This window comes from Calidris pugnax, unplaced genomic scaffold, assembly GCF_001431845.1.
Source record: "Calidris pugnax isolate Ruff unplaced genomic scaffold, ASM143184v1 scaffold103, whole genome shotgun sequence".
Taxonomy (NCBI): Eukaryota; Metazoa; Chordata; class Aves; order Charadriiformes; family Scolopacidae; genus Calidris; species Calidris pugnax.
This window is the reverse complement of record NW_015090990.1, coordinates 11,696,285-11,710,778: the sequence shown is the minus strand read 5'-3', so window position 1 is coordinate 11,710,778 and position 14,494 is coordinate 11,696,285.

Here is a 14,494-nt window from a genome sequence, read left to right as displayed (position 1 = left end):
ATTTTTTTGTCTTTGTTTAACAAATAGGTGCAATGGGGAAATACTTGCCTGGGAAATTCCTGGAGGGAATAAGATGCACAAAGATCTTGATGCTGCAGCCCAAGATAAATGGATCATTGTAATACTCTTAGCAAATGAAAATGCAAATCACAGAAAAGTAGAGGAGGAAAAAATATATTCCCTGGCCTGAACATTCAGAGAAAGGGAGTGGGACTGGGAAGCGTCTGACAAGCACATTGTTTGCAGTCTCCTGCTAATTGAGTGTTATCTGAATTGCTTGAGGCTGTCATTCCATGACCAAATGTGTTTGTAGAAATGCCAGTAGCTTCAGAGAGTTGATGCACTTACCAGAAAAAAATTGTGAGCACTGTAGGGAGACTACTAGCAAATGGTAACTGATAGAAGAGATGTCCAGGAGGACTCTTGTGCTTATCAAGAGTCATTCTTAAAATCTAATCTGTGTGGTGTTAATTTATCAGTTGCAGATAAAGAATCTAACTGGAGTTTTCTTTGTTTGTCCACATGAGTTCAACTTCCCAGTGTGCTTGACCTTCTCTACCATGTAACAGTGAACTACCACCTGTAGTAACAGTACCACCTTTGTGAAGAAGAGATGTGGAAACAATAAAGAAATAAATTTGAGAAAAGATGTAAAAAGAAGAGGAATAGGAGAAAAGGAAAGAAGGATTGTGCAACAGAGGAAAAGTCTGGGTCATAGAGGGACAAATATAATTATGCAGAGGACAAATAGAGAACAGTATAAGGAAAGAGGGTAAAATAAGAGAAAAACATGAAAATGAGAGAATAAAAACAAATCATCAACAAACTAGAATTATGGAATGAATTATTAAAGCCATACCTAGCACTGTGCTCAGTGAATGTTTCATACTTGTCTTAGGCTTTCTAATGAAACTACGTTATCATAAACAATGAAGCTTTGATGTGCCATTGATGCAGAGCAATGTGGATCTTTGTAACATGAGGCTGTTTGCAACCAAATTGAAAAATGTTCTGCCTTCAAGCAGGTGTGTTGCCATGTTGTGATCCCCAAATGCAGCTTGAGGGTGCAAAGCTACCTTGTAGATGACCCCAAAAGCATTTCTCTCTCTCTCTCCTCCTCCTGTCTTCGGGTGCTACTAAATCACAGATTTGTGACAAAGGCATGAGTCTGAAGGACTCTTACAAAATAACTACATGTCTGTAAATCATACTTTTATTTAGCACATACAGTTTAACAAGTTTTCTGGCACGTATGATTTTACTCTTTGTAGGTTGTAGGACACTTATGTATATTTTTAACTCTTTTAATTACATTGAAATATATGTTCATGTTTATTTTCAACTAGAGATCATTTCATTTCCACAGTTTCTCCTTTTGGGAAAAACAGAATTTTATGGAGATGGAGCAATACAAGTGACTGCATCCAACAAATTCTCTTTCAAATTTCTATTGTGTGGATACTGAGTAGGTGCTTTGAAAAACAAAACTCCAATTATTCCAAATTCTCCGAAGTCAGATTTTCATTGAGGCATCCTGCTGCTAGCAGTGCCACTTGCCAGCTGTCAGACCTTGTGATATATTGTATAGCTTGTGATGCTTTTGCCATGGGTTATTGATTGGGCACTGCGGTCAGCACAGCATTGGTGATTCTGGTCCTGCCTTCAGGACAGCCGTCTGCAGACACGTGCCTGCTCCAGCCATACCAGTGCAACTCTGTTTTCAAAAGCATTAATCATTGCAGGAGAGCAAGGAGGATAATTGAAGTCCTGTGGGTATTTGTAATAGCTCAGCCCCACTCTATACTGTGAAGACTGCCAAGCTTTATGTGTTATGAGAAAAGTAGAAAACGTTGTTTGAATAGAGTGTGTGGGGAGAAATAGATTAAAAGCTACTCTCAGTGGATTGCACCTTTTTCAAAGTGCTGACTAGCAGTTTGTGTTTAGACAGTAATTTGGGGCTGAGAGGATACTTTCAGATCTGCTCTTACCTAGCCAATAAGAGGATGAGGGTGTGGGGAAGAGGACTTTGTTGCTAACTGCCCTCATGGCTCTCCTGCTTTCCAGCAGTGCTAATCTGGGAGGCTTGGGGACCTTCAGGGACACATAGATACCAACTTTAAGATAACAGAGATCCAAAAAAGGAGTGACTTGACTCAACAGGGTTATTTTTCCCCAAATCATGGCTTATTCATTTCTATGCTCTTATAAATGAAGTTCATTTTAGGTTCATTATCTCACCCTTGAAGACTGCCAGCAGGTGCTGTTGGTGTGGAGTCATTTGGAAGATGACTTCTACCACAGATTTACACAGCTAAATTCAATAATGTAAAATCCCCAGCAGAAACTGCTATGTAGAGCTATATGTGCTTTAGATTATCCCAGAGAACAGTGCTACTTACAAGCTACTATGGATGTATAATGTCTTCCAGATAACGGGAAATTGCTCCCATTCTGGAGATGTTATCTCAAAAAAACCAAGCAAACCATACCATGAAAAATAAAAATAAATAAAAAACCCCCCACAAGTGGGAACGGTTTCTAAAATTAAAATGGGTGGCAGTTTTTTGAGTGTCAGTAAGAACGAGGGAAAGAGTTGCATATGTCTTCACAGTTGCTGAACACTGTGAGAAGAAGCAGGCAAGATCTTAAAGAAAAAAATCTATCAGAACTTTGAGGAACTTTGTGATTTCTAACATACCTCTCCTCTTGAAATGAGAAGACATGGTATAATCACCTTGGAACCAGTGACAGATCACAGTTTGGTCACTGCAGCAATAAAAAACATAAAACAGAAAAGGAAGAGTATGGTGCAGTTCAGATATATATGCCCTGAAGCTCTGGCTGTTTTAAATCACAGAGGAATACACATGCACAATTCAGCTTAAAAGGAATGGCCCTGTTTGTATAAATGCAGCAGAAAGTGCCCATTAAAAGAAATGAAATGTAATGATAAGCTCTGCCTAGTATTATGACCAAACTGAGTTCTTAATCTACATCACGATTTATGTTCACATAAGGTTTCAGTCAAGCCATTTATTTTATCTCCTCTTCTGCTGTTTCAAGAAAGAACCAGGAAGATCAGCTACAATTTTCTCTCGTTTTAGATAAATGCAACCCTGATGTCTGTGGCCTGAAGGGAAGAGCTGCCCTCCCGCCAGAAGAGGAGGAGGACTCTTGACGTCTGAAGGAGCAAAGGGTCAGCTCTAAGATGCATGGTTTGCTGCTGGTGTTACAGGTGAAGTATTTCTCTTTGTAATAAACAGAACTATTCTAATATTAATGAAATTGTGTAGTTGCAATACTGACCATAAGTCTGGGCAAATCAGCTCATGTAAATGCAATTTAGGGTGCGAAAGCTATAGACTGACAAGGTGTTTACTAGAATCTCCTGAAGTTTGAATCTCATCCTTTTTGCTGTCATAAAAGCCTGACAGAAGGGTTGTATTCCCCTTTCTTCATAATTACGGTATTTTCTGAAGTATTTTGCAGTTAATGTTTAGCTGTTAAGTCCTAATAAATACTCAGAAAAGTGTGGGAAGTTCTGTATGCTCCATGTACTTCCACATACTGCAGGGCATCACTGAATCTTCAAATTTGTCCTTATTTAAATTTAATGTGCCGATAGCTCTCTTCGTATTACTGCTCGAATAAGCGCTCTAGCTATTTCTAACAAATATTAGGTCATCAATTGCCTTGAAGTTGTTTATAGCACCCAGCATTATGTTAAATGCCCCCGACATACTCAAAAGAGTGGCTCATCTTTCAGTGATGACTTTACAATGCCTAGAATGAGGCACCAGAAAGACACCAAGTGATTGGCAACCTGAGATGAATCTGCATGAGCAGGCTGCATTCCTCCCACCTCCCTCCAGGTGGGGTCAGGGATGCCATTGGTAGAGGTGCTTGTAATACATCTTCCTTAACCTAAGTGTGAGTGCCTGGCAGGATATTCTTCACAGGGACCCCTGATGGCTTTGAGACGCTTTCTTGCTCTTGTGCTGAAATGCTTTGGCGTTACTCATTTTGAGGAGGAAGGCTCAGCTCATTTGTTACAACTTTCCTTTAAAGAGGAGAAGAAAGCATGAAATACAGGTTCCTATGTCTACCCTGGATACCAGCTATTGCTTGTGGGAGAAATTAAACAGATTGCATTTTCATTTTTGCAGGCTGAAATGGCTGATGGGACATTCAGATGTGGTAGTATTTAAACTATGCTAAATTTCAAAAAATAGTAGAAGAAATTTGCAACTTACTAGAAGTTCCTGGTAATTCAGGTATGGTTTAAAAAGATACTGCACATGCTATTGGTTTAACTTACTTTTATTTTTTATTTAAATATGCATGATTAACTGTATTAGTAATATGTGAAAATACACCTTGTTCTTTCTTAGAAAGGCAAAGTTTCTCTTAACACTCCTATCTGTAGTCTCTGCCTACCTTACATTTGGACCCCGACATATAAACCTCAAGTTTTGGTTTTCAGTGTTCATCAAGATACCCCTTTGTAAAGCTGTATTTCTGTAAAGGCCTCTACCATGTACTAAGTTCGCAGAAGAGAATGCTTGTCTGTTATTTGGATCACCATACTTTTCTAGCCCATTTTCCAATGCTGAAGTTTCTAAGTAATCATCTGTTACTTCAAATAATATAAAAATAGCAAGTCATTACCATTAAGCATCAACTGCAAGGATTTAATTTTAAACCGTTTCTCCTTCCTCTGACTGAAGAAATGCCTCTGTGATAATTTTTAACCTTTCATCAGCATAATTGCTAAATAATTAACAATGGTTAAATGATGAGAACCTGAGAGATTTGAAAATTATCACTGAAAGATGTATTTCACTGGAGCAATGACCTATATGAATCTGTTTCAAATTAAAAGAGATGTATATTCACCAGCAGTAGCACCACAAATTCTTTATATGTGCTAGATCTTCTGATATATGTGCTTATGCCTTAGTCACAGCTGCCCCAGGTCTCCTATAGCAAGGTATAAAGACCCATCTCACTGCAAAGAACTACTTGTGTGCTGCAGCTGAGCTCTGCTTCTCCAAGGTTACTTCATAATGCTTTGCATGTCTTCATTTCCACTAATACAAATTACTTATTCCACAGAATAAGCCATGGAAAACAATGTAAAGGCTCTATAATCCCCTTCTATTTTTGTAGCAGATACTGAGTACTTCCTTGCTTCTGTTAGCTGAACTGATTAGCATGCTCAGTTTTTCTGCAGTTTCGCCACTCTTCTCAATGAGCTCCATGTGCTGATTCTGGATATGTCTTTTATACACCCTTTAGGAGCTGTCAGTCACTAGCCTCTCCATCCTGTCCCATCCCTGTGAGTCATGGGGATTTACTCACTCTTTTTTGTCTCTTAACTTGAGGATTCTTAGGGGCTGCTCACAGATCTGCTGGGATCCTGATGACCTGCTAATCTAGGTGCCACCAACACGTGGCCCCTTATATCCTCTCCTGCCCTTTGTTCCAGGCACTCCCATTCATTCTCCACTCACCCTAGTCTTAACATTCCTGATACAACTCTCTACATAACAAGAGTAGGCACACGGAAGGAACTACAGGTATTTATTGGTGGGGGGAGAAGAACAAGGGCAGGAGAAACCATGGAAGCATGACATGTACACCATAAATCTGCCAGCAGCCTGGCTGCTCCCAAAATGAATTATTCTCCCCCTGCCCACCCCTCTTTTTTTTTCATTTTTTTAAAAGGTTCTAGTGGTTAATTAGTGTACATATTGCTATGGTGACACTATTAGGACTCCCAGATCACTTCTATGTCTATGGATCTTCTTCAGGTCCCTCCAACAGTTTTTTGGTAAAATCATGGAAAGTTCTCTGTGGCTTTCACTCCCCATTTTGTGGGTGTGGATATATCTTATATCTAATCACATACCTGCATCTCCCCTTTCTGCAATATTCTTCTTTTTGGTTGCAACATGTACCTTTAGTGGTGGATGTGATTTTGCAGCCAGTGGCTGATGCAACTACCCTTTGAATTGCAATTCCCTCCGGTTTCACTCAAACCCCCCCATAGCCACTTCTTTCTCTCTGCATGCTTTCATCTGTTGCTGTACCAGTCATATCCAGTCAAAGTTTATGTAATTTTTTTTGGCTGAGGTTTTGGGAGAAGTAGTGGCAGAGAGCTTGTTTTGTTTGGTTTTTCTGTTAGAGATTCCAAGGTAGGCAGTTTGCTGAATTACCAGTAGTGTCTATACAATCCTAATGACCCTTTACTCCTGTCACTTTATTTATGCCTTTGAGCTGTTTAAATCAGGGGCACCTGCCCGGAGACAAAGGGAAGTGGCTGGCTGAGGGTTTTCACAAATGAAAGTACTGTGTCTATTGCTTCAGCTATATCCCCACCACTTCCTCGTGGAGTATTTAGCACAAGGGCGTTCAGCAGGCCCTGGCTTTGTTAAACACCTGCTCAGAAAATCCGCTGAGTACCGGAGGCCATGGGAGTACAGCAGCCCATTAACACTTGCTTTTGCAAATGCTGGTCTAACACTAATACCGCAGTTGCGATCCTCTGTGAGAAAGTGCTCTAAATGCAAATTTTAATCAATGCCATTTCCTCATAAATCAGTCCCTCTAGCTTCCTAATTATCAGCGCCAGGCTCTGAATTGTCATTACACTTCTCATATTGAGGTCCAGATTGAAAGTGATATCTTCCTGTGCTGCACAGGAAAGGATTATTGCTTTGCTGCTCTATCAGGGATGTGAGCGTACAACGTGAAGCTGATTAGCCTGCCTTCCTCTCTCCTGTGCACAGGATTCCACCACTCCAGCTTCCCTACAGTAAAGCTACTTATTTTTTAGTCTTCTTTAAAAAAAAAACCAAAGCCTACATGATGCCTCCGCAGTGCTGTCATTTACAGCTTTTTTAAAGAAATGTCAAAATGAAAGTTGAGCCAACAACAGGCTTATTTTATTATAAAGTTCATAAATGATGTGGCCATAAGTGCTGTTTCCCTTTCCTCCTCTGCTAATGTTTTTGCAGCCTCCTGCTTTTTCTGAACAACTGAAAACCTCTAGATCAATAAAAATTTTCATTGGAATGGCTTACAGATGTCTAAGCTTTCAAAACCACTGTGAAATAATTTCCCTTCTCAGTAAAATAGATGCAAAATTTGTTGGCAAGCAAATGCATGTTCTGCTTTGTTATGTGTAAATAGAATTTTAAAAAGAAGTATGATTCCTGTATTATAATTGTTTGAAAAATAATGGCATGCACCCTATTTCCATTACCAATAAGCAGAGCTTATTTATTGATTTAATACTATAAAAATAATCATAAGCTTCTATTAGGTTGTTTAGTTTCCTTATGATTGGATGTAACCTTGTTATATCTAACTACTATATATATAACATTTATTATTGCTGGTGTTTATGGTTAATAAAATAAATGAAAATGAGAATATGATCATATTAAAAAATTACAATGCTTTTACTGCAACAAACAGTAAGCATTTTGCACATTAGACAATTTATTTTTGATTCCTTGAATGGAGAGTCTTAAAGGGATTTTTGCAAAGCAAAGAGAAAAATCTTTACTTTTGCATTTAAACCTGAAATTAGAAATGTGGATTGTATTTTTAAAAGATTGTGCTGCAACTCAGCACTCGGGATACAGTAGTTTATTAATGACTTTTGAAGGCATGCTCTGCCAGGGAAGCCTAAAAATGTAATTGAAAAAAATGCGTGGCAGCCACTGATAAAAAATAAGGATATTAATGAATATGCTCAAGAAAAGCTTGAAATCTATTCAAGGATGAAAATTTTGAGGCATAATCTAGATTAAACTCAATTACAATGTTTTACTTACCAACTACAACAACAGAAAGACTTTGGGGTTTTGTTCGTTTTCTGTTTTGCTTTCCTGCTGATTAGCTGCTGCAAATATTTTAAAATGCATATCTGTGTCCTGCTCCATGAGAGAAACAATGAAACGGTGCATTTTCAGGTATGATCTGGGAAGTATTCCCTACACTCTGGCTCTGGGAAGTGAACTGCCTTTGTTACGAGCAACTTGGGTCTGGCCTCTCATGTCTGCTTTACAGGACACAGACAACCAAAGGCAGGTTTGCCAGTTTGACTCATATTTCCTGCAGCTAAAGGTGATTGCGCTATTCCAAAAGACTTCTAGTCATTAGAAATCCGATTTCAAATGGTTTATATTGCTCATATACTTACCTGGTTTATAGGTGATCTAAAGCCCAGGTCACAGTCTGCCAGTGGAGCTACAGAACTGTTTGCAATGAATGAGGCTTCTCGTCGGCAGTGGCTGCCTGTACAGACCCCATTAGAAGATTTGCACTTCAGTGCAAAAAAAATAAGTCTAATTCTGCAGATATTTTACTCAAGCAAGCAACTTCATATACATGAGTAGTCACCTTGAATTATAAATACAAGAGAACTAATTATGCTTATGAGGCTTAGCAGGACTGGAACAAGAATTATGAAAAGGCTTTTCCTCCCATTCTATCAAAAATGGTTTAATTTCTTACACTGAGTTGAAAATTAAAAAGAATGAAGTAATATGTAACTGCCTGGGGAATCTCTGCACAGCTTACAAATTGTGATTGATCTCAAAACATTTCTGTATTACTGAATGTCACAGCAAATGTGTAATCTGCTGCGTGCTGCCAGAGGTTGCGACACGTGTTCAAAAATTGGAATATTGGAGGGGCCTTGAAGTTTGCCGGTTCCCCTCAAGTGGAAGCCATTTGAAGAATGGCACAGCAGCTGGTTAGAAAACCCCGGTTACTCAAATTTGTTGGGCAACAGAAAAATGTTTGAAGATGGCACTACTGAAGTCAAGGATGGATACTAGGAAAAGGTGCAGAGGCCTGGCCGAGTACTCAGAGGGAAGGGCATGTGTGATTTAGCAGGAGGGATTTACTTTTTAACTCAAGATAGAGTTTGAAGAATACTTCATTTGGTGAAAGTGCTGACTGAATCAACCTGGGGGGGGAGGGAAAGAAGCTATTTTTTATTTTAGTTTTCTCCAGCCTGGTTCAATGTGTAGCTGCACGAATTAAAATGCACCATGCAAAGGCAGTGGCAAGGGCAGGTGCAAATGATGATAGGGCTTATCAGAGCGGCCTGAGATGACCGGCCACAGAGGAGAGCCTGCCTGTGGGTGGGAGGATGGAGAGACACGTGCCACCTTCCAAGCGACAGAGGGACGGGTAGACAGGCCGCGTGGGTGCAGTGAGAGAATTTTGAGCTAATCCCAAAGCATGTTTAGAGCAGGGAGGAAACCAAAACAGAGAAATGCATAACCAAGTTTCTACTGTTAGCTGAAGGCAAAGCTGAGAAGGCTGTTTACGTCCCTCATGGCAGGACACTGAAGTGATAAACTCTAGACACTAAACAGGCCAGCAAGTTTGGAGTTCAGAAAAAGACTTCACTTCAGCTAGAGAAGATGTTGAGGAAGCTATAGGGGAAGAGCTGGCACTGGCACTAGTGACAACAAACAACAGGACATGTTTCTGTGAAGGGGTAATAGATGGCCTGGGTGGTAGAGAAGCCATTGGAAACAGATGGGGCCTGTTTATCCTAAGGAAGGTTTAAAAGTGTGCTGCTTTTGACTACACATGCTTAGTGTGCTCATGAATTTTAGGCAGGAAGGTTCTTTAGGACAATTTGCTGCAATGTCAAGATATGGAAAACTCAAATGTTTCTTGCCAGCCTTAAGAATTCTAACTTTCTACAGTTGTTGTTTTTTCCCTATTTTATTCCAGGTTCTTATCATACAGGCATTCATAAATCCAGGGCAGCAAATTATAAGCAAAATATTTGCTTTTAGGATAAAAAGGCTAAGTAGTTCCAGTTGCTGATTGTAACTAGAGAACATACATGTTTTACTTATGGTTAAAGTATGACAGATAGCAACAGTCGGTTATGAAAAAGGGTTTAGGAGAAGAATTAATGAAAACCAATGATTTCATAAAATCATTAGCACAGTCCTTCCACAATGCTTAAGCAAAACAATCGCACAGCTCTGCATTTATTGTTTTGTTTCAAATATGTCAACATTCCACATATACTTCTGATTCAGTTAAAACAAATGTTTCAAAAATCCTGAAATACTAACCTGTGTAGAAATAAGCAATAACAGTCAGTAATAGTATCAAACTCTTATCAAGCAATACATTCACTGGAGAAGCACAGAACTTGAAAAGCTCACTTCAGATGGCCATTTCATTAAGTACAAATTCTGCTTCCTCCTCCAGCTCAAAACACAACATTGCAAAACCTGAAAAGGAATAGAACCACCACAGTTTTTCTGAAAGATGCAAGAGTATGATGTGGCAAATAGCTGTTCCTTTTTTGTAGAGTCTGAGAACTAATGCAACAGCCTGAATAGCTCACCGTAAAAGGATCTATAAACCACGCAGATCGACTGGACGGATTTGATGGGTAGGTATAGACAGGCTGTCGTGACAGTTGAGAGTTGGCTGCTGCCTACCATGCACCAAACTGTGGGGGAGTCCACCCAACTCCTGCTTCTCTGAGGCTAAGCCAGTTAAATATTGAGAAATAACTAAGCTTCAGCTCTTAATGCTGAAAAATGAAGTAGATTTAAATACCTTTATTACCATGACAAGAAAGATACTATTGAAGCAATAAGGTACTCATGAACATTTTTTACAGTAGAAGAAATCGACCTGCATACAATCAAAATGACTGATTTTAAATTTCTTACCTAATCCAAGTACGGAAATGTCTTCCACCGCTGCCATGCCCTAACAGTGGAGTTGCACACACGTTACTTGAGCTGCCCCTGACTGCGCTCCCTGAGATTCCTTTACTTTCATCTGTATGCATCTGATAAGTTTCCTTATAGTTTACACTACAGAAAGTTTAATTCATAGTACATAAGGTTTTTAACATGTTCACTGGCTCATAGGAAGAATATGAAATGTTTTAATAATCTTTTCTTCAGAAAGGATCATTTGCTGAAGTAAAATTTGCTATGAGTCAGTAAGGGAGGGGGGTTTATCTTTTTTTTTTTTTTCAGATAGAAATCTAAATTTTCATGTTTTGTAAAATTTTGTTGCATACAGTTACTCAGTGCATGATAACATTCTTCAACAATATTTGCTTTTATGAAAGTTTTTCACTACTACCTTATTAAGTAAAAGTTGTTGCATGATTTCCTTCATCTCTGCCCTATTTTTTTCCATCTCTCAGCATGAGCTGTTCTGAAATTATGTTCATGTACTAGAAGACAATGTGCCAAGTACCTAATTTAGTACTCAACAGTTACATCCAAAATTCAGTTGTTGTATAACACCAAATACTGTAAAGACAAAAAGCTCACGACCTCAGACTAGAAAATTATCAGCACTTTGAATTAGACAGTATTATTCATATTCCATTTAAATAGTCCCTTATTATCAAGGTGGTCTAAATGACTTTGCAACCTATTTCTAATGTGTGTGACCTCTGTGAATGAGGTAGGCTTTGCAGCTTGATTGCCCATGACTTCTGATGTATGAGTGCAGAAAACTGATATAGGAAGAAATTTACAAAATACTTTTGAACTATGTAAAATAACAACAAAGCAAGGACCAATGAGTGGGACTTTAAATCACCTCTGTGGATTAGAAACATGTCTCATGGCTCCAAGGGCTTTTGGATGTGTTTGAAAATCTTGGCCATTCTGACTAAGGTTTCAGAAATATTTTAAAGTTTAGGATAAACCAAATGAATTATATTTGAGACTCCTCTTTCAAAATGCATTAAAGTTCGTAAACAACAATTTTGATAAAGCAATGAGAAATTACCTCACACATTCAAAAATATTTTATTTTTTAACTATAATTACAGATGTAATAAATTTATTTGGTAAAATAGTTTGGGCTTTAGCCATGAAATTCCATCTTTCTGATAAGGATTTCTGACATTACACTGAGTAATTGAACACCGAATAGCACAATCTCTATAAAATAAGTACTCTTCTACACCACAGGTTACAATTTAAAGCTCCTAAATGCTTAACAAACATAATAAACTATAAAGTCATGAATCTTGAAGGACATCCATAGACTAGCAGAACCAGTGGTGAATTTTAACCAGCTCAGCCACTTACTCCTAAAAATGGCTTTTCTCTGAGAGTGAAGAGCTCTGGCTTGTTGCCTCTAAAAATAGCACATATTTCTTAGCCTCTTTCAATTCACTGTTGCTAACGATGATTGTGATTATTGTTAGTGTATACCCTGGAAGCCAGCTGCTGTTTGTAAAGTTAGAAATCCAGGCCATATGAAGAGGGACCTATACAAAGAATGTATTTAAAATCCATAACTGACCAGTTCTTTTCAACATAGAAAGATTTACTATTTAGATGCTTTAGGGAAAAAAAAAAAAAAAAAGATATTAGGAAATTCTCTTCAATTTATTCTTTCTCCAAATGATCCCCATTCTGACCCCCGGAAAAAAAAACTACAGAAGTTTTTCTCAAGAGCGTGCTCATTAACACCCCTTGATTAGAACTGTGCTAGAATCTAGAATACCCAAAGATGGTGAATGCACACAAACAGTGTAAAGCCGTCTTTGTTTTTCCCTTTTCTAAGACCGCACAAAGTAACCTGTTTCTTGATCTCTGACATAAATTACCATCTAACCTTCTTTAAGCTCTTAAATTTTCGCTACACCTGCAAATAGTCCATTTTCAAGACGGAGATTGAATGTAAATCTAATGCAAGCAAAAATGGTGGTGATTCCGAATGTATCTTATTCTACAGGCCAATGTTAACTAAAGAGTGAGCAGGTTGCAGGGAGACAGTAAGTAACCAAGCCTCATCAGAATAATTGCTGTTCTTTCTTTTTTTGACGCAAGCAGAAGAATGCAGCATGGAGCTGCAAACATGGTTCCAGCAGAACATTAGGTGCTTGGTACAGGAATCACTCAAAATGGTAACACCTGTGTGGTAAGCACAGGTGTTCCTTTAGCAAGCACCAGAGCACTCACCCCTGGTCAGACTGAGCCACCCGGTGACACAGTATGCTGTAGACACCCCACCAAACCTGCTCAGTGGTATGGCACAAGCACCTAACGTGACAGGCAAGCTGGTTCTCATCTCCTTCCCCTGCAGCCACAGACATGACCTGAGACATGCCCATCTCCATTCTGCTGTCACGTACCTTCTGACTGAAGCTATGAGACAAGATCAAGATCCATAGACTTGTTATTGCACATAAGATCCAGGCCAGACCCAGTGGACAGATTTCCTGTGTAGAAAGGAAGGCATTCCTCCTGTATTATGGAGGATTGGGGTCTACTGCCAGCCAGAAACCATTTCTCCTTCACAAGATGAAATAAATTTGTGAGGAAACCATGTTTATGTTTAAGAAATCTGGGAAGCAAGATACTGACCACAGATAGTGTTTTCTCCATTAAACATTTCTCAGGTTGCTACTCAGGCAATGCAGCCTTTAGGCTTCTATTTTATTTTTTTACAAGAAAGCTTTACTTCCTCAGTAAGAAGGAAAGGACAAGTTATGAAGATTGTATTTTATAGAAAATAAAAAAGTAATTAAACAAGGTAATAAAAGTCACTGCAGAGCTTGCTGCAGGACATACAATCCAACAGCCTCTAGTATTTGGAAGGATATGATGAGATCAGATTATGCTTTATTGTTTCTATGTGAGCACTAAGAAGTATATGAAAAAAAAAAAAAGACACAGAACCCCCTCACAGTTTCTTCAGAATCTAGCAAAGATTCACACTGTTGTCTCTCATTATAGACATGTCACTCATGCAAAGACCTTTATATAACAATGGCTTTCTCTTTTTTTAAAAGATATTTTAACTGAAGAACTTCAAAATTATTGCCAACATGAGATAGCTATTTAAAAGATTGTTTTATACACTCTTTGATAAGTATGAATGTAATAAAACATAGATCCTCCAAAACCTGCGAGGCACTGCCTCCGCAGAGGACCAGGCTTTCAGCGTGTGCTAATCAGTGAATGCAGTCTCGCGGGTTTGGGCTATTTGGGACTCGAGTTTCAGATTCTGTTAAGAGCACAATTTAAGGCTTTGTTGCTGATTGTTTCAGAAGAAAAAGTCTCTCCTCAGTTCAGGATTAAAAACTAGTATTTGTGTTTAAAAGGATATTTCAAATTTTTATGCTAATAGCAGGTGAACGTGGTTATCTTCAGGAGCCAGTGAATGGTAGCTCACATACAGAGTACTGTAGCAGATCTTTTGTTTGTTTCTGTGGTGTTTTGAATGTGCACTGAATGCTTATATTTTTCTGTCACTTCCACTTCCCAAACCTCCTAATACTGTTTATCAACATAGAAGGGACTTTTCCTACTGTTTTGCCAACACGAATCTGGCTGTATGACAAATGCATAAGGCTTTAAAGTAGTAGTTGCCTCTGCTGCTTACCCGTGAATATCATGATACCATCTTGTTATGATTATATAAAACATTCTCCAGTTTTTATTTACAATTCATC